Genomic DNA, 16,795 nt, shown 5'->3' with positions numbered 1-16,795 from the left:
ATCCAGAAAATCCCTCCCCTCTTTTTCTCCTAATAAGCAATTAGCTGAACAAATTTCTCTTCAGGGATCAGAACAATTCCTTGTTAATCAAACTGGGCTGAAGATTCTCTCCTTCCTCAAGGACTCTGAAATTTGACTCACTGGCAGCTGAACACAACATAGGACCCCTATTCCTGGCCCCTCCATAGAACAGGCTCACTTCCAGTGAAACATCCTCTGACCTGGGATCTGACCTGCCCCCCTCCTCACTACCCTCCCCTCCAGCTTCTTCCTAACCCTGTTTGCCCCTCCCTGGGAAAGCAGCCCTTTTCTGCAGGAGCTGTGGGTGCTTGCAGAGCTCACCTGTAGTTCTCCCCCCTCCTGCAGTGCTCCTTAGAATAAGGCGCTTATCACCCAAATCTGCACTTGTTTCATTGGACAGTCTGTGAACAACCCTGGACAATATCAACTGCACTCTCAGAAATGGCTTCTCCTTATCCTTTCCATCCAGTCCCCCATCAGATCTGTCTGAGGACCCCAGATTTCCAGAGCTCTAGAGCTTCTCAGTCTAAAGGGCTCCTTCCAGGGTTGGTGTGAGCAGCCTAGGCCTCTGCAGGGGAGGCTGCCCAAAGAGCTCTGACTGGACCTTCAGTGACCTCCTTTTGCAGGATCACATCTGGCCTTGGATTATACTTACTGGGATTAAAGATCTCTTCTTCTCAGTCACCTTTTCAATAGTACAGACTTGGTGTTTAAAGAACCCAGTAAAAACACTCATACTCTGTGTTTATGTTCATAGGAGAAAAAATTTTAAGCCACTTACATTTAATACTTCAGTAGGAAAATCAAATTTACTCATCTTGCTTAGAAAACGAACATGTTATTTAATTACTATTTCCAATATAACATTTGGTAATCAATCATCACAGGTGACTGCTGGGAAAGAAAAACACTACCAAACAAGTTTTAACTAATGGAATAAAAGAAGAAATGTTTCTTTGTTTTTTGTCTGGATCTTTCTTTTTCCCCCTGACTTATACCTGGATCTTGCCCTTTAGGAATATTTCCTAATCTTTCAGCTTTATTAATAAGTTACATTTTACAATTAATGAAACACTGAAGCTAAAATAAGTGAACAAGTCTAACTAAGACAACAAACCCGGGGAGTTGCAGCACCACTGGACACTGACCTGTCACACTCCAGTTTCAAGTCAGGCTTCTGTCACCAGGAATGTCCTCCCACCCCCTCCTGCTGCTTGAAGACCTTTGTAGGGTTTTCCTTCACCTTCCTGGGGCCACTTTTCCCTCCTCTTTGAGATAACTGTTCTTCCTTCCAGCTCTGAGAATCCAGAGGGCAGGAACCATGTCTGTCATGTTCCCTCAACACCAGCATTTCACTGCCTGACCTGGGTATCTCCAGCTGCTCCCCTCAGAATCTGCAGTCTACACCTCAGTCGGTCCTCTAGGAGGAGCTGACCCAGGGCCTGAAATTACCTGCACACTGTCAGGCACAGGATGGCTGTGGGCACCATTTGGAAGCCTCAGGAAAAAAAACAGGAAAGTACCTAAGGACACGGGACCCTAAAAGTGGCCTAAAGACACTGCAAAGGTGTCTCTTCCTGGGCAAGATCAAGAGAGGCATAAGTAGTTTTTACACTCAAATTCCAGGTCATTCCTCTCTGCTTTGCACTCCTGGGAGACATGCAGATACATAAAAATAAAAACAGACAAAACTACCACAAGACAAACAAAAAACCCTTTAAAAACTGCCAGTACTCAGTGAAACTATGACCATTAAAACACTCTCCACTTGAATGCAGTCTTGGGAACAAATGTTGACACAGTGTGCCCTGGTGAGTGTGAGACACATGCTCACCTGTTCAACCCAAAGAATGGTCTGCAACATTCAGTAGAGCAGGAATTGAGGCATTTGCAAGATGTGGCACAGCCACAGCTGTGACAATCAGCATTTCATCCTAGGGCAGAAGGTCCCTCCCCCAGTTCCTCATTAGCTGAGGACTTGGGGTGGGCAGTGTCCTCTGAATGTCAGCTAGGTTTTACTGTCTCCTATTGGGTTAAAGAAATGCACCTTTTCTTGCCCCACCTCCCTCTGTTCTCTGTGGCAGGAAGGTCTTCTTGGGTGAATGTATTTTGGCACACAGTTCTTCTTTACCCAGTTACTATTTCTAAACAGAAAGTTTCTACCTCTGTTGGTACAGATTGCCCCTTGCCTGACCTCATTTGTCAAGAGCTGTTTAGGTGCAGAGACTTTGATCTTCCATATCACAGGCAGTGGTGCTGTTGTGTGTTAACAGCTTGTAACCTTCCATCCTGCTCTTCTTACCCTCAGGATACCATTCTTACATCCCAATTTTACATTTATATTTAAATACTGTATTCAGAAAATGAACCCTTGACTTTCTATTTCTCACAAGATGCAGTTGGCATGAGGAATGCTAAGAGAGAATTGGAATTTTAAGGATTTGCTGCCAGCCCTTGGAGAAGTGGGGTTCTAGAATGGAAAACTGGTTTGAGATCCTACTTCCTGCACATTTGGAAGTGTCTGTGGGGAGTACAAGTTACTTCTGTCCAGAAAGGAGGGTCGATGGGGCCCCACTGGGGCCCCACTGCCACACTCAGAACACATCTGAAGATCCCATGACACTCTCCTGGGCTTGCGGTCACAATGGAAACTTGGGGACAGGGGCTGTGGCTCAGTGGCAGAGCGCTTGCCTGGCATGTGTGAGGTACTGGGTTCAATCCCAGCACCACATATAAAGACAAAAATTTCTAAAATTATTATTATTTTTTTAATGGAAACTTGGCAGCCTAAGCGCTCACAGGCTATGGCGTAGCACTCTGACACAACAGCAGCTCTGTGTACTGACTTTTAACCTCAGGGTCGTGAAGAACCCTCCGTAGCAAAAGGGAAATTAAAACAACTGGGACTGAAGAACTCCCCTTTAGTCTTAGTGCAGTAAAAGTCCCTAAGTTGTGTGAGCTGAGTCCCTAGATTGAGGACAAGCTTGAGCCCTTACAAAGAGGGCATAGCGCGGGTCCTCTAATAGAACCAACTCCCTGGACCGGAGTAACCCAGAGCTGTTACGTCTGAAAGTAAAGGCCCTGCTGAGCCGGGGGCTCGGACTGCGGAATTGACCCCCAGGCCCTGGCGCCCCTAAAGCGTGCTGCTTCCAGATCTCGGGTCCTAGCGCTCGTTTCCCACGACGTGCTCACCGCGCTCTCTGGGATCGGCTGCCCAGGGATGACCTAGGAGGTCGCCAACAGGGAGGGGTCAGGGACCAGCCCCGCGGGCCCAGGGGTGAGGGGCCCAGCGCCACCTGCCAGCCCGGACTCGGCCACACGCAGCAGCTCACCCGCAGGCTGGATCCCCACGGCAGGTGCGGACAGGGTGCCGCCAGTCCTCTGCACACACTAACCGGTGGGCCTCCAGGAGGACTCACCGTCCTCCCGGGGCTCACAGGCAGCGCAGACGCACCGGGGATTCGAGAGCAGCGGATGCTTGACTTGAGGAGGAAGGACCGGATGTAGTGAGGAAGAAAAGCCCTAGACATTGCATAAGCCCGCCCTTCCTGTCTATCTGTGCACCTGATTGGACAGACCTACCCCAGGTACAAGCATTATGGAGTGACAGTTATGTCATCCTATCCTTGGCTGAAGTGGGCCAGAGTGACAGGTACTTGGCCCAATCCTTTTCAAGCAGGATTTCCTTGCCCTGTTGGAACCTGATCCTCCCAGGAAACTTTTCTATTTCGCCTGGTGTAGAAGACGATTTTTAAGTAGGACAACGAGTGTCCACTATATATAAAAATAAGTGTGCTGTTCACGGCTGAAAGTTTGAGAAATAGACAGTCCAGTGATCCATTTTCAGAATACAGTTTTTGCTTTAAATGAAAAATGAGAGGACGTAGGAAAGGCAGCTGGAGGGGAGAGCTGGGTGGAAGGTACAGGCAGGTCCCGGGTGAAAATTCAGGGTCCTGACGAACAGGAGGTGAGAAAAGTCCCCACTAATCACCAAGGATAATGTACAACAGATAGCTAGCTCCTTTACCTCAGAGTTGGAAAATGGAAGATGGAGGTGAACCCAGATGGAAGTTACAAGAAAGAGGGTGGTACTCAGGATGCATTTTCTTTTCTTTTTTTTTTTATTTGTTCTTAGCTATACATGACAATGGAATGCACTTTGACATATTATACATATGTGGAGTACAACTTCCCATTTTTCTCATTGTACATGATGTGGAATTAATTACATTTGTTGTGCATTCATATATGTACATAGGAAAGTGATCCATTCGTTCTAAGATATTTCCTATTCCCTTCTCCCCTCCCTTCTTTACGGTCCCCCAGAATGCCTTTTCCTTAACCACTTCACAAATATTGTCTTTCATGCACTGACCAGAACCTGAAATGAGTTTTTCTGCTATCAGTCCCCCCTCCCCCAATGGTGAGTGTTCTATTTCTTGACACTTAAATAAACGCAGCTGCTTTAACTCTTCCTTTCCGTGATTGCCCTTGAATTTTTTTTTCCCATGGACTTTATTCTTCAAAATTTGCAAAAACAAGAACCCAGAACAAAGGCTGTAATGGCGGGGGCGGGCGCGGGGCGCTGAGGCAGGAGGATCAAGAATTCAAAGCCAGTGTCAGTAATGGTGAGGCTATACAACTCAGTGAGAACCTGTCTCTAAATAAAGTTCAAAAATGGGCTGAGGGGCTGGGGTTGTGGCTCAGTGGTAGAGTGCTTGCCTAGCATGCTTGAGGCACTGAGTTTGATCCTCAGCACCACATAAGTGTAAAATAAAGATATTGTGTCCACTTAAAATTAAAAAAATGAACTAAAAAAAAAAAAAGACCGGGATGAATGCTCAGCTCTCTATTCAGGAATGAAGTTTCACGCAGGAACAGGGAATGCATGGGTGAAATGATGCCATGGGACCCACTTTCCTGGTGGAAAAATGAGCTCCGAAAACAAAGAAAGGCCCTGGGCTTATATAGGTTATCCTATGAGTTGACTATCATGAGCAGCGCTATTGATAATTACTTGTAGGCTGGTTGTCTTTGAACTCAAGTGTGTATTTTATCACACCAATCATCAAACATAAACAATTAATGCAAAAGTTGTTGGGTGTGCTGGGGCATCCCACATAGCACTCAACACACACTAATTAAACACTATATGTAAATCATTCCATACTAGGGCAATTAAACATGACAAACATATTACAGAATCCTAGGGCAACCACAAGCCCCAAAAGTACCTTTGATACCATGTGACTTCTCTTAGTGGAAGAGCAGAAGATGATGCTGTCTGGTGGTTCTCTCCAGCCAGTGGTTGGATATCACAAAATGGAAGAGTTGATCTGGGGATGAACACCAAGGTGGCCAGTCTCACTTGTGTCCTCAGTGAAGCTCTTCAGTGTGGGAAGCAAGCAGTTTAAATACCATTCCAATGAGGGAAATGGGAAAATAAACATGGAGAGTAATGAATTACAGTAGATGGGGTAGAAAGAGAAGATGGGAGGGGAGGGGAGTGGGGATAGTAGGGGATAGGAAAGGTAGCAGAATACAACAATTACTAATTGGGCATTATGTAAAATTGTGGATGTGTAACCCACGTGATTCTGCAATCTGCATTTGGGGTAAAATTGGGAGTTCATAACCCACTTCAATCTAATGTATGAAATATGATATGTCAAGAGCTTTGTAATGTTGTGAACAACCAATAAAAAAAATAATTTGGTAAATAAAAGTTTCAATTACAAAAAAAAAAAATACCATTCCAAGTTGGTGATGTATGTTGGTGATTGGTTAAACCCAGTGAACTATGTCCGTTACGTCTAGTGAGATGATGTAATTGCAACTGGGCATGTTCTTTGTGCTTGTCCATGGAGCTGTGTTCCCTACCAATTGTAACTAGTCATAGCTAAGCATGGTCTATGGCTAGTGCTCCTTATAGCTCCTTATCAATTGAAAGCAGATATGACTAAGAATGCCAATGGCTGCTGTTCCTTATGGCCAGCAACTTATTGAGTCCCAGCATTGTAGGGAACAGAAGAGGCAAGGCACCGAAGATAGCAGGAAACAGTTTTATTTGGCTGCAGCCAGGTTCAGAGGGCACAACTTTAGCTGTAATTCATTAATCCCCTGAGCCTTGAGTTCAGGTAGTTTCAGAACTTTATACCCAGCATGTAAGGAGAGGGGCTTAGAAGTTCACAGTCTACAGAAGTTCACATAAAGTAGCTTTCCACATAAAGCAGTGAAAGTTCTGGGCAAGTTAACCTTTCAAGGACAACACCTGAGAAGGGGCGAGCTTTTTCTCCTCTTTCCTTTTTCCACCTGTCAGTTGTTACCATGGAGCCCAATTGGTAACTTATCTTAGAAATGTAGACACCTCTGTGAAGCCCAGATCCAGGTTAGAGGCCTTGTTAAAAGATCTTTCATTTTAAATCATACTTTGCATTTGCAAACACACTTCTTCAAACTACTATACTGGATGATTGTGAAAAACTAGTAAGGGAGCATCCAGCACTTGGAGTGCTGCTTTCTTCCAGGCCAGTGGCCAAATAAAATAGAGCAATAGGAAGATAGGAAGTTTAACTACATTGATCTCTTGTTTAGAGACTCTTTTGCTGACAGTCCTAAAATCAGTCATGGTGAAGATTTCTGGAGAAGCCCAGTTAAGATTTTCTGTGGAGAAGGGGGTGCCACTATAATTCTCCCCTTTAATACTGCTTCTCATAACTTAATCCTTTAAATTAAAGAGCATCATTATGATCATCTTGGCTTAAAGCCTTATATAATACCAAAACCTTAGTTGTTCTCCTTTCAACAGCGGCTTCTATAGTGGATCCAATAGTTTTAATGCACAGTGGAGCCAAACATGGGAGCAAAACACAGGTTAACAGCAGAATACCCACTATACCAATTAAGCTTTTAAATCTATCAAGAGTTGAAAACCATCCCCCAAAGCATATTTGGGTCCCAAATTTTAATGCCCTTCCAGGTCTGAACTGGCACGTGTGCTAGTTTTCTTATGTTGGCTATATCTGTAACTGCTTGACTATTGTTATCTATTTGGATGCAACAATCTGAACTGTTGATCCGTCCACATATTCCTCCTTCTTCAGCCAGTAGGTAATCTAATGCTAAGCAGTTTTGATAGATAGCTGCTCACATCTGGGTCTGCTGTGTGGCTATGTGGTCAAAGCCTGTGGCAGTCTGATTAGTAATAATTTCTAGTATAGCTTGTAAGTGGATAATTCTGTTCAACATGCAAATAGGAATCCTAGAGCTCCAACTGCCATCGTGTGCCCGGGTAGCAGGAGCATAAGTGGCAATAATCCTCTGGGGTGGTCACTCATCTTTACCCCAAGATTGGTGACCTCCCAGATCAAGCCCTTGCCCAGTGGATCTCTTTTTTCTTGGCCCTAGATCCTCATCAACAGGATCCCTAGGTCTTTTCCAGTTGCATTGGGCAGTAGGGAAAACCCAGGTTTAATAGTACAAACAGTGCAGGTCCCCCTCCAGTTTGTTGGGAGTTGGGTATATGCCACAAATCCAAAATAGTACATCAGATGCTTTCCAGTTAGAGGGAGCCAGATTACTCCAGAATTTATGGATGCCATAAAAATACTGATTCTGTTAGTGTCTGGAAACATACAGTTAAAAAGAATTTGTTTCTTATGGGGCTTTTTGCATATTAGGCCCTAATCCCCAGGGTTATCTTCCCCAAACCAAGTAGATTACTCTGGCTAATGGGTGGAATTCCAAAACAATATTTTATTACCTGGGGTTTCACTGACCCATAGGGTGTGGTGGGGTCTAACTCTGCCAATACATTTTTCACCAAATCTTAGCCTTGGGGCCTTTTACTCTTTAGTTCCTGGGTCTTATTATACAGAAGTAGAAAATAAGTATCTAGACTTATTCTTGTCCAGAGCCATTCTTCACTCATGAGGGCCCTTCCCCAGATCCAACAATTTTTAACCCCAAGGTTTTTACAATTCTTTTTTGATAGGTCCAGAAAGAGACTTTTTTTCTAAGGGAGGAAGTTTGAGATTTGGGCTTAACTCCTCATGTAGTTTAGAATTAGGTTTAGGGCTTATGGTAGGTCTCAGGGAAGTTGGTTTTGGATCACTTTTTATAAATTTCTTGCATGTCAGCAACTGGGAGTCCAGTGGCCAGCAATACCAAATTCCACTGGTAAAGGGGAAATTTATTGGACAAGTTATACTCCCCTTATATTGAGATTCAATCCAAGCCATGTGGACTCTTTTTCCTTTTCAGAGACAAAGAGTCATCCATCTATAGCATTCCTCTGGTGGGACAGGTCCTAAATATATGTTTTTTTTTTTAACCACCTCTTGGTTATAGTAGATTAGCTTGACACATGGTTCACGGGATCTCCACTGTTGGGGTAGGAGTAGGCCAAGCCCCTCAAGATTATCAAAGGAAACCACACTAAATGATAGACTAACATTTTGGTTAACATAGGTTAAACAGTGTAAGTTAACAAAATGAAACTAATAACACCAAACAAATCCTAAAAACTTATATAAGCAATAAAAAAGTATAAATGAAATTTTGTTACCCAGAGTCCAGTCAGTAGGAGTTACTGTTATCAAACCAGTAGCAAAAACAAAAAACAAAAACAAAACAGAGAACTGTGTATATATCTAAAAGCAATGCATTACACTATGAGAACTATCTTAGAGGCTAAAAGAGTCCATTGGTCCTGGTGGGAAGTTTATCTTTTGCTGTATGTTGATCAGCTAGTTCCTCCTGTGTGGCTGAAACAGGGCCATAGTCTCCTCAAGCCTCCACTGTGCATAAAGCAGTCAGCTTCTGGAGTGGCTGGAGCAGGCTCTCGTCCTTCTGATCCTCAAGCTTCTCCTGTGCTCCTTTTTTTTTCCAGATGGTCTGCTTCAAGGGTGAAGCAGCGTGTGGAGTGCACTCCCAGTCCACAGCTGCAGGCGTGAATCTGGTGTAGTGAATCCAGGAACCTATCTCTGCAACCTTTACTGCAGTCGGGGTGGATGAAACAACAGTGAAAGGGCCTTTCCTAAGAGGTTTCAGGAGGTTAATATTCCATTCTTTGACCCAGACTGAATTTCCAGTCTTGAAGGGGTGTGCATCTGTGGTCAAACTTACTGGCAATCTTTCTACAACCCATTGGTTAAGAACCTGTAAACTTTTCCCTAAGGCCCAAAGCTGTTTCTCAGGGTTAATTCTCTTATTTCTCTTAATTCTCCCTGTGATCCCTTGATAAGGGGAGTGCCTCCTGTACATTATATCATAAGGAGAGAATCCTGTCCTCTTAGTGGCAGTGGATCAACAACAGTGTAATAGGAAGAAGTTTATCTCAATGTAAGTGAGTCTCCTGACATAGTTTACCCAGTGGAGACTTTAAAGTCTCATTCATCCTTTTAACTTTATCAGAACTCTGTGGCCCATAGGGAATGTGTAAATTCCATCTGATGTTTACATATAATTTATATATAACAGTGGAATGCATTACAACTCTTATTACATATATATTACATATATAATTTTTCATATCTCTGGTTGTATTGTTAGACCAGGACGCAAGAAAAGAACTGACTCCAATTAAAGTCAAATTAAAGCAAACTTATTATTTCGACCGGCTGGCTGCCTCTCCCCACAAAAACTGCAGGAACAAGACAGCAGCTGAAGCTTTCCTGCAGCCCAGCTTTATAGCCCAGAAAGTTACACAGAGGGGGCTTACAGATAACAAAACTCTGATGAGCATAACACAAATGGTAGTTTACATTTTTGCTGGCCCTGACTCAGAATTTATAAAGGTAATTAGAGCCTCAGACAGGGTCATTATCTGGCCAGGGAAGGCCAAGATTTGTGAGGCATCACTAAAGTTTCAGAGAGGGCTGCTATCTGGTCAGAGAGCCTGGCATGGGTGAGTTCAAGGCACGGGCAGGCATTCCAAGCAGGCTCAGAATTTGCAGTAATTTATAGTAAAGCCAAAATTATCTTTTCATGGCTTTGTGGCGAGATGGCTCCCAATTTTAAGAGAAAATCAGTTTGGGTTTATCAGTATACATAGTATACTCACATCAATTCATGTCCTCACACATGTACTTTGGATAATAATGATCATCACATTCAGCCATCATTAATAGTCCCTGCCTGCTCCCTTTCCTTCCACCCCTCTATTTAGAGTTCCTCTGTCCCTCCCATGCTCCCCCACCCTATCCCATTATGAATTAAGCTTCCTTATATCAAATTAAAAAATCAGCATTTGTTTCTTTTGGGGATTGGCTAACTTCACTTAACATTATTTTCTCTAACTGCATCCACCATCTGATGTTTAAACTCTCAGCCAGTAATTGTATCACCTCTGCCACAAAAGCTGGCCCAATAGTTATTGTGATACCAAATCTGGGAATGATTTCCCAGAGGAGCATCCTAGCTACTTCCATAGCCTTTTCAGTATGGGTTGGAAAGGCTTCCACCCAGCCAGCGTATGAGCTCACAAAAACCAAAAGATATTTATAGCCCAGTGAGCGTGGTAGCTCAGTGAAGTTTACTTCCAAGTCTTCAAAAGGTTCTTCTCCCATAGTTTGGATTCTTGGTGGAAGCTTTGGCCCCTGACAAGAACTGTTGTGAGCACAAACCTCTCATTGTTCACAGATCATCTGGGTGGTGCTTGTGAGCCAGAGGGACATAGAAATGCTGACTCAGAACTGTCTCAAGTGCTGTATATCCAATATGGGTTCCCCTGTGGAACTGCCTGATAAAGGCTGGGGCTAGAATCTCCAGGATGGCTATGTGGCCATCAGAAAATCTCCACCATCCCCCTGGGGGATTAAATTCTTTCTTTAGTCTTAAACCAATTACTTTCATGCAGGGAATATTTTGCCTCCTATTGTATTAGGGGGTCAGGAAGAATGGCAGCATTTAAATCTGGGACTGGATTCTCTTCTTGTTTCTCCCAGGCAGCTACTCTTAAAGGCTCAATTAAGTAAGCTATGTCAGGAGGCTCACTTACATTGAGATGAATTTCTCCCTATTATACTGTTGAGGATTAGATCTACTCCCACTAGACTGGATTCTCTCCAGTTACACTGAGCAACCACAACATTTCCTCTTTGATTACCTTGGCAATGCATAACTGCAACTTTCCTAGGAACCCACACTGCACCCAAAGTTTAAGGATTTCCTTCCCATACTTTATACCTTTTCCTCCTGAGTTAATTAGCCCCTTTTCCTTTTCTTTTTTTTTAAGAATATGAGCTCATGATATATTATGATTAAAATATACAAATACTTTTAAACTCTATCTCAGTAGCATTATACAAGGAATTAGTCAATTGGCAAGTTCTCTGATTTTACATAGTGAATTCATTGCAGTATACCCACTTCTTTTAGCCTTTTTTTTTAATTAGTTACACATGACAGTACAATGCTCTTGACAATTCATACATTTGAATCAAATGGGGTATAATTTCTCATTTTTCTGATTGTACAGGTTGCAGAATCACATTGGTCATGCAAATACATGTAAATCTTGGACTGGCCAGTAATAATCAGTTCCTGGTTTCTGGACAAGCAAAGGAAATGTATTCCATGGTGATGGGCAAGGCCTGAGAATCCCATGTTGCAAAAGTCTGATCAAATGTTTTTATTTTTTTTTTAATAATCGTATATTCTTTTTTTTTGAGAGAGAGGGAGAGAGAGAATTTTAATATTTATTTCTTAGTTTTTGGCGGACACAACATCTTTGTTTGTATGTGGTGCTGAGGATCGAACCTGGGCCGCACACATGCCAGGCGAGCACGCTACCACTAGAGCCACATCCCCAGCCCTGATCAAATGTTTTTAAATTTTGAGTTGTGCCTCATGAGGATTATGATATTGTCTCAGGCACACTGGCATGGCTCCTGGTTATAATTCCACTATTACCGGGGGGCTAGTCCAGGTGGATTGTCCTCTGCCCACACTCCTGGCACTTGGAAAGGGAGCTCTGGCCTCTGTTGTTGTGTCTCTACTAGGCTGAAGAGATGCCAGTCCTCTTCTTGAGGAATTGTGAGGGTTAAAATTCTTGCTTTAGGTTTTCCCAATGATAAGGCGGCCTGACCTGGTGCATCAAAGTTATTTGAGCCTGGAGTTTTCCTAGCAGCCTAAGAAAACTAGTTTTTCCTAGGCCCTAGTTTTCCCATCAATGGCACTGGGAAATCTGGCATGTACAGGAACTCATGGCTCATTTCATGGCCTGCTAAATTTCATGCCAGGACAACAGGAAATGATGATGAGCTTTGTTGCTGGTGGCCCTAATAATTGTGGTCTGTTTCTTTGAAAGTGGGCCCACAGGTTGGTCATCACTGAGTGGTGAGCCCCAGTGTCCACCATAAAGTCCATTCAGACCATAGGCTCCTTGCGTCCCAAAGGGATGGAGCCCAGTTGGTCCTAGTCCTCATCATAATTTTCCATGGCTTCCAGTCCCACAAAATCTTTCTCAGGGGCATCAGATGGGTGTTTGTGGTGTTGGTATCATAGGGGACCTATTTGTAAGGCTGGTATCACCCTCAAATGAGTTCACCTCTCTTATCCTGTTAAGAAGCAGCAGCAGCCCAGTCTTTTGGTTGGGGCCATTCAATCTTCCAGTGGTCCTCTAGATGGCAGTAGGTGCACCGGTTTGGTTTCAGCTTAGTCTCAGGTTGAGATGGTCCCTCCAGCCAGATTTTTCTTTGGCCTTGAATTTGACCCTGATTTTGATTTTATTTTTTTTCCTTTTCTCTAGCGGGACGCCCCTTTGAATGATTTCGGAGTTTGAAATAAAGGCAGCTGCAAGGAAATCCATTTTCTTCTTCATCTTTCTGTCTGCTTTTCATTGGGCCTCTTGGTCTTGATTGATAAACTCTGTAGTGGTGACTTCAATCGCTCACTGGCACACTTCCCAGAAAAGCCTTCTAATTTTTATTTTCAGCTTGTCCCACAAAGGCTGCGTTGATCATTCACTGGTTGTCTGGTGCCTTAGGATCAAAGGGAGTGAAGAGCAGGGAGGCCTCACACACTTGTTCATAGAATTGGCTGGGGCTTTCACCAGGCTTCTGGAGCACTTCTGATATCTTGTTCATATTTAGGGCTTTCTTTACCCCTTCCTTTATACCTCCTATGAGGGCTTCTAGATATCTCTTTATCTTTTGGAGGCCCTCCCCATTGTTGGAGTCCCACCTGGGGTCTGTGTCAGGGATCTGGGCCTGGACATAGGCTTAGATGTTGCCTTGTGTATCTGGAGCATGTTCCTCTCGCCATTTTAACACTACTCAGGTTACCTATCTGCTCTCCTCTGTATTGAACAGTCAGAAGAAGCTGGTGGCAGTCTACCCTGGTGGGCTGGTGAGTCTGGATAATGGATTGCATCAAATCAGTCATGGCCTGGGGCTTTTCCATATAGGAAGAAGTATAATTTTTCCAATTTAAAAGATCGGTGGAGGTGAAAAACTGATACATATAAATGCATTGTCCCCTTTGAACATATCTCTCATGGTCAACATAGGCAGGTTCTCTAGCTCTCACAGGGGCATCTGGAGAACTCTGCTTTCGGTAGTGGCTCTCAACTTAGGACAGGTTCCCATTCTGCTCTTGGGAGGTGGAGGAGTCTTTTGTTCTTGGAAGTTTCTGGGTCTGAAGACAAATTAGAAGAAGGAATACCTGGTGTTAGAGGATTATCACCTGTTGCCACTGGGGAGAAGGGGCTGTGGGGCAGGCTGCTGTTCCAGTAGTCTTGGTTGGGTAAGGTTGGGTAGAGTGGCACCTAAGGTGGTGGATTTTCTTCTGGCTCATTGGGCAAAGCTGGTTTCGCTTCTGTCTTTTCTCTGTCAGATTCTCTTTTTCTAGCTGCTCTCTGCTGAATCTTAGAGGTCACTATGCTCCAGGCTAACATCAGCTTGGACTGTCCATCTAGAGAGGCTCCCAACCAAGGGGGCTGTTTCTGAACTATCTCTTGCCAGCAATCAATATAAAGGAACTGGTTTGGGTGTCCAGGGGTTCCAACCACTAATAAAAGGACCTCAGCAATGACTCTGTCATCTAAAGATCCTTCTGGTGGCCAGCCCACACCTAGGGTGGGCCATTCTAATTCACAGAGAGTATGCAACCTTTGTAGAGTGAGTTTCACCCCATAATTTCCCTTAAAACCCCTCTTAAGATTTTGCAACATATATTCCAAGGGGTTCAAGGAACTCTGTTTACTTTGTGTGCCTCCTGTGTTCCACCCTAGTTGGTGTCGCACACTTAGGACAAGACCCGCTTTCTCTGTCCCTCTCCAGGCATTCCTCTCACAGGAGAAAATACTCCCACTTGGCAGGCGCATTGGCCCACACCTGTACCCCAGCAGATTGTAAGGCTGAGGAAGGAGGGTCTCGAGTTCAAAGCCAGCCTCAGCAACTTATGGAGCACTTGTCTCTAAATAAAATATAAAAAAGGGCTACAGATATGGGTCAGTAGTTGAACACCCCTGGGTTAATCTTTTGTTTAAAATTTAAAAAAAAACCCTCTCAATTACTCAGTGTTTGATTATGTAATGAAGCATCACCCTTACATGTAGAAGCCAGGTTTCTAAGGACTTCCTGCATCGCATCTCTGTGGAGATTCTTCTGGGAAGGATCTAACAGAACCCACTCCTCCTGGGGGAAGTTCACAGCCACATCCTCAAAGGCCACTGAGGTCTAAAATATTCCAGAAAAGTGTAGTGTAGACCAGGAGGACTGACAGCATGAGGGTTCTATTCTCATCATGTGGGATATTCTCACAACTTTGTGGTCTCCAAATATTTATTTCATTATTTTATCATCAAAACTTGTACTTTTGGTGTACACTCACTTCCCCAAATGGAAGCACTCCAATATAAGACCTGAACTATCCAAAAAAAAAAAAAAATGCACAGCAGAGCAAAAACATCTTCTTCTTATGGAGTCCAGGAAGTCAGGCATGCTCCTGGGTCATCCCTAATGTTTTTGTAGGTGATGTCTACTACTTGGATTAATGAAGCCCTACTACCTCCTGTGCAGAAGACAGTAATATTAATCCTCCTGACAGCACCTGCCCTTAGAAATGCCTGCTAACAAAGTTGGAATTTTGCTGAGGGAGAGTTAAAAATTTGGAAAGAATCCCACCAAACAAAGCAGAAACACCGAGTCATTGTGCTGGGAGTATACATAAACAACAGGACCTTTACTGAATGTCTGCCTTCCTTCAGAAATATAATTATTTTGTTCCACTCTTATCTGAGAACCTAAAATATCACCCATCTGAAAACACACAAGCAAACAAAAAAAAACCAACTCTGTGCTCAAGGAGACTGGAAGCTGTGTGGTAGAAAACATTTCATACAGGTGGTCACAATATGTTTACTAGGGATGAGAAAAATTAGAAGGCTGCATCTGTTTGCTCCAGACCAAACCTAACCAACCAGCAAACAGGAACAATGATTGATAAACAAGAAATTGCTGATACTTCTGATAATGTCAAATAAGAATGGGATAAGTGAAAAGAGGCATGTGTCTTAGGAATAAATCAATGTCACCAAAGTTCATCTCTTCCACATGCTAGCCTTGCAGAATTTTATAAATTTCCAAAATAGACATTTTAGTGGCCAAGAAAGTAATCTGGCAAGCCTAACAGGCATAAGAACTGTGTAATAGTTATCAACATTGTCTGAATCACAGACTGCCAGCTTTTCTAATATACAGTCAGAAGCCACACAATAATGCTTTCTTCAAGGACATGTTTGGTCACATAGATGACACACATATGGGTGCCTATTTTATGAGATTACTTGTGTGTGAGCAGTGGTGCTGGAATAATAAACCTAATGCACTGTCAATTGCAGGATTTGATAAAGCAACATGCTGGGGAGGTTTGTAGCCCAGGAACCACTGACACCACAGAGCCTAGGTGTGCAAAAGGCTATGCCACCAGGATCATGTGAATAGGGAGTGATGATTGTGCAATCATTTTCTCCTCAAGAATATATCCCTGTATCTAAATGACACATGACTGGACATCTGGGATTTTCCAATTATGATACTCCAAACAGCACAGAATTAGCAGACAGAGGAAGAAGGAACCAAGAGATAACAAAGTTTTCAGTGGGCTTCCTTTTTTAAAATTTTTTAATATTTATTTTTTAGTTTTCAGCAGACACAACATCTTTATTTGTATGTGGTGCTGAGGATCGAACCCAGGCCACACGCATGCCAGGCAAGCGTGCTACCGCTTGAGCCACATCCCCAGCCCCAGTGGGCTTCCTTTATGGGGAAAGCCGATTGATGACATAACAGGTATTCTAGAGGGGAAAAAACATCACAAGCACTGTGAAACAAGGGTCAAGAAAACCTAATTGTAAAAATACATTTCAGTCCTATTTCACAAATACCATTCTAAGTTCTCACATCAAAGGATATCAAAATACATTAAACGAATTACAAGAGGAAAAACAGTGCAGGAGAAACCTGCAGTACTACACCTCAGAGAGCCAGGCACAGAGTGAGATGAATAAGTGCATGAAGGAAATGGAGACATCCAGGAGGGGGAAGAGCAGGTGAGAGCCACAAGTGGGAAAAGGGCCAGATCTCAGGGAAGAGGAAAACCAGGGAGGAGGCCAAGCAGGGGAGGCTTGACACCACCTGCAGGACAAGGGCCCTCAGTCAGGGAGAGCAGTGGGGAAACGGGACAGTTGACCCTGCAGCGGTACTGCCTCTCACCTGAAGTTTACCATGACCTACAGCCCAGCGAATTTTCAGACTATTTCTACAATTCA

This window comes from Ictidomys tridecemlineatus, chromosome 1, assembly GCF_052094955.1.
Source record: "Ictidomys tridecemlineatus isolate mIctTri1 chromosome 1, mIctTri1.hap1, whole genome shotgun sequence".
NCBI classification, from domain to species: Eukaryota; Metazoa; Chordata; class Mammalia; order Rodentia; family Sciuridae; genus Ictidomys; species Ictidomys tridecemlineatus.
This window is presented reverse-complemented; position numbering follows the sequence as displayed.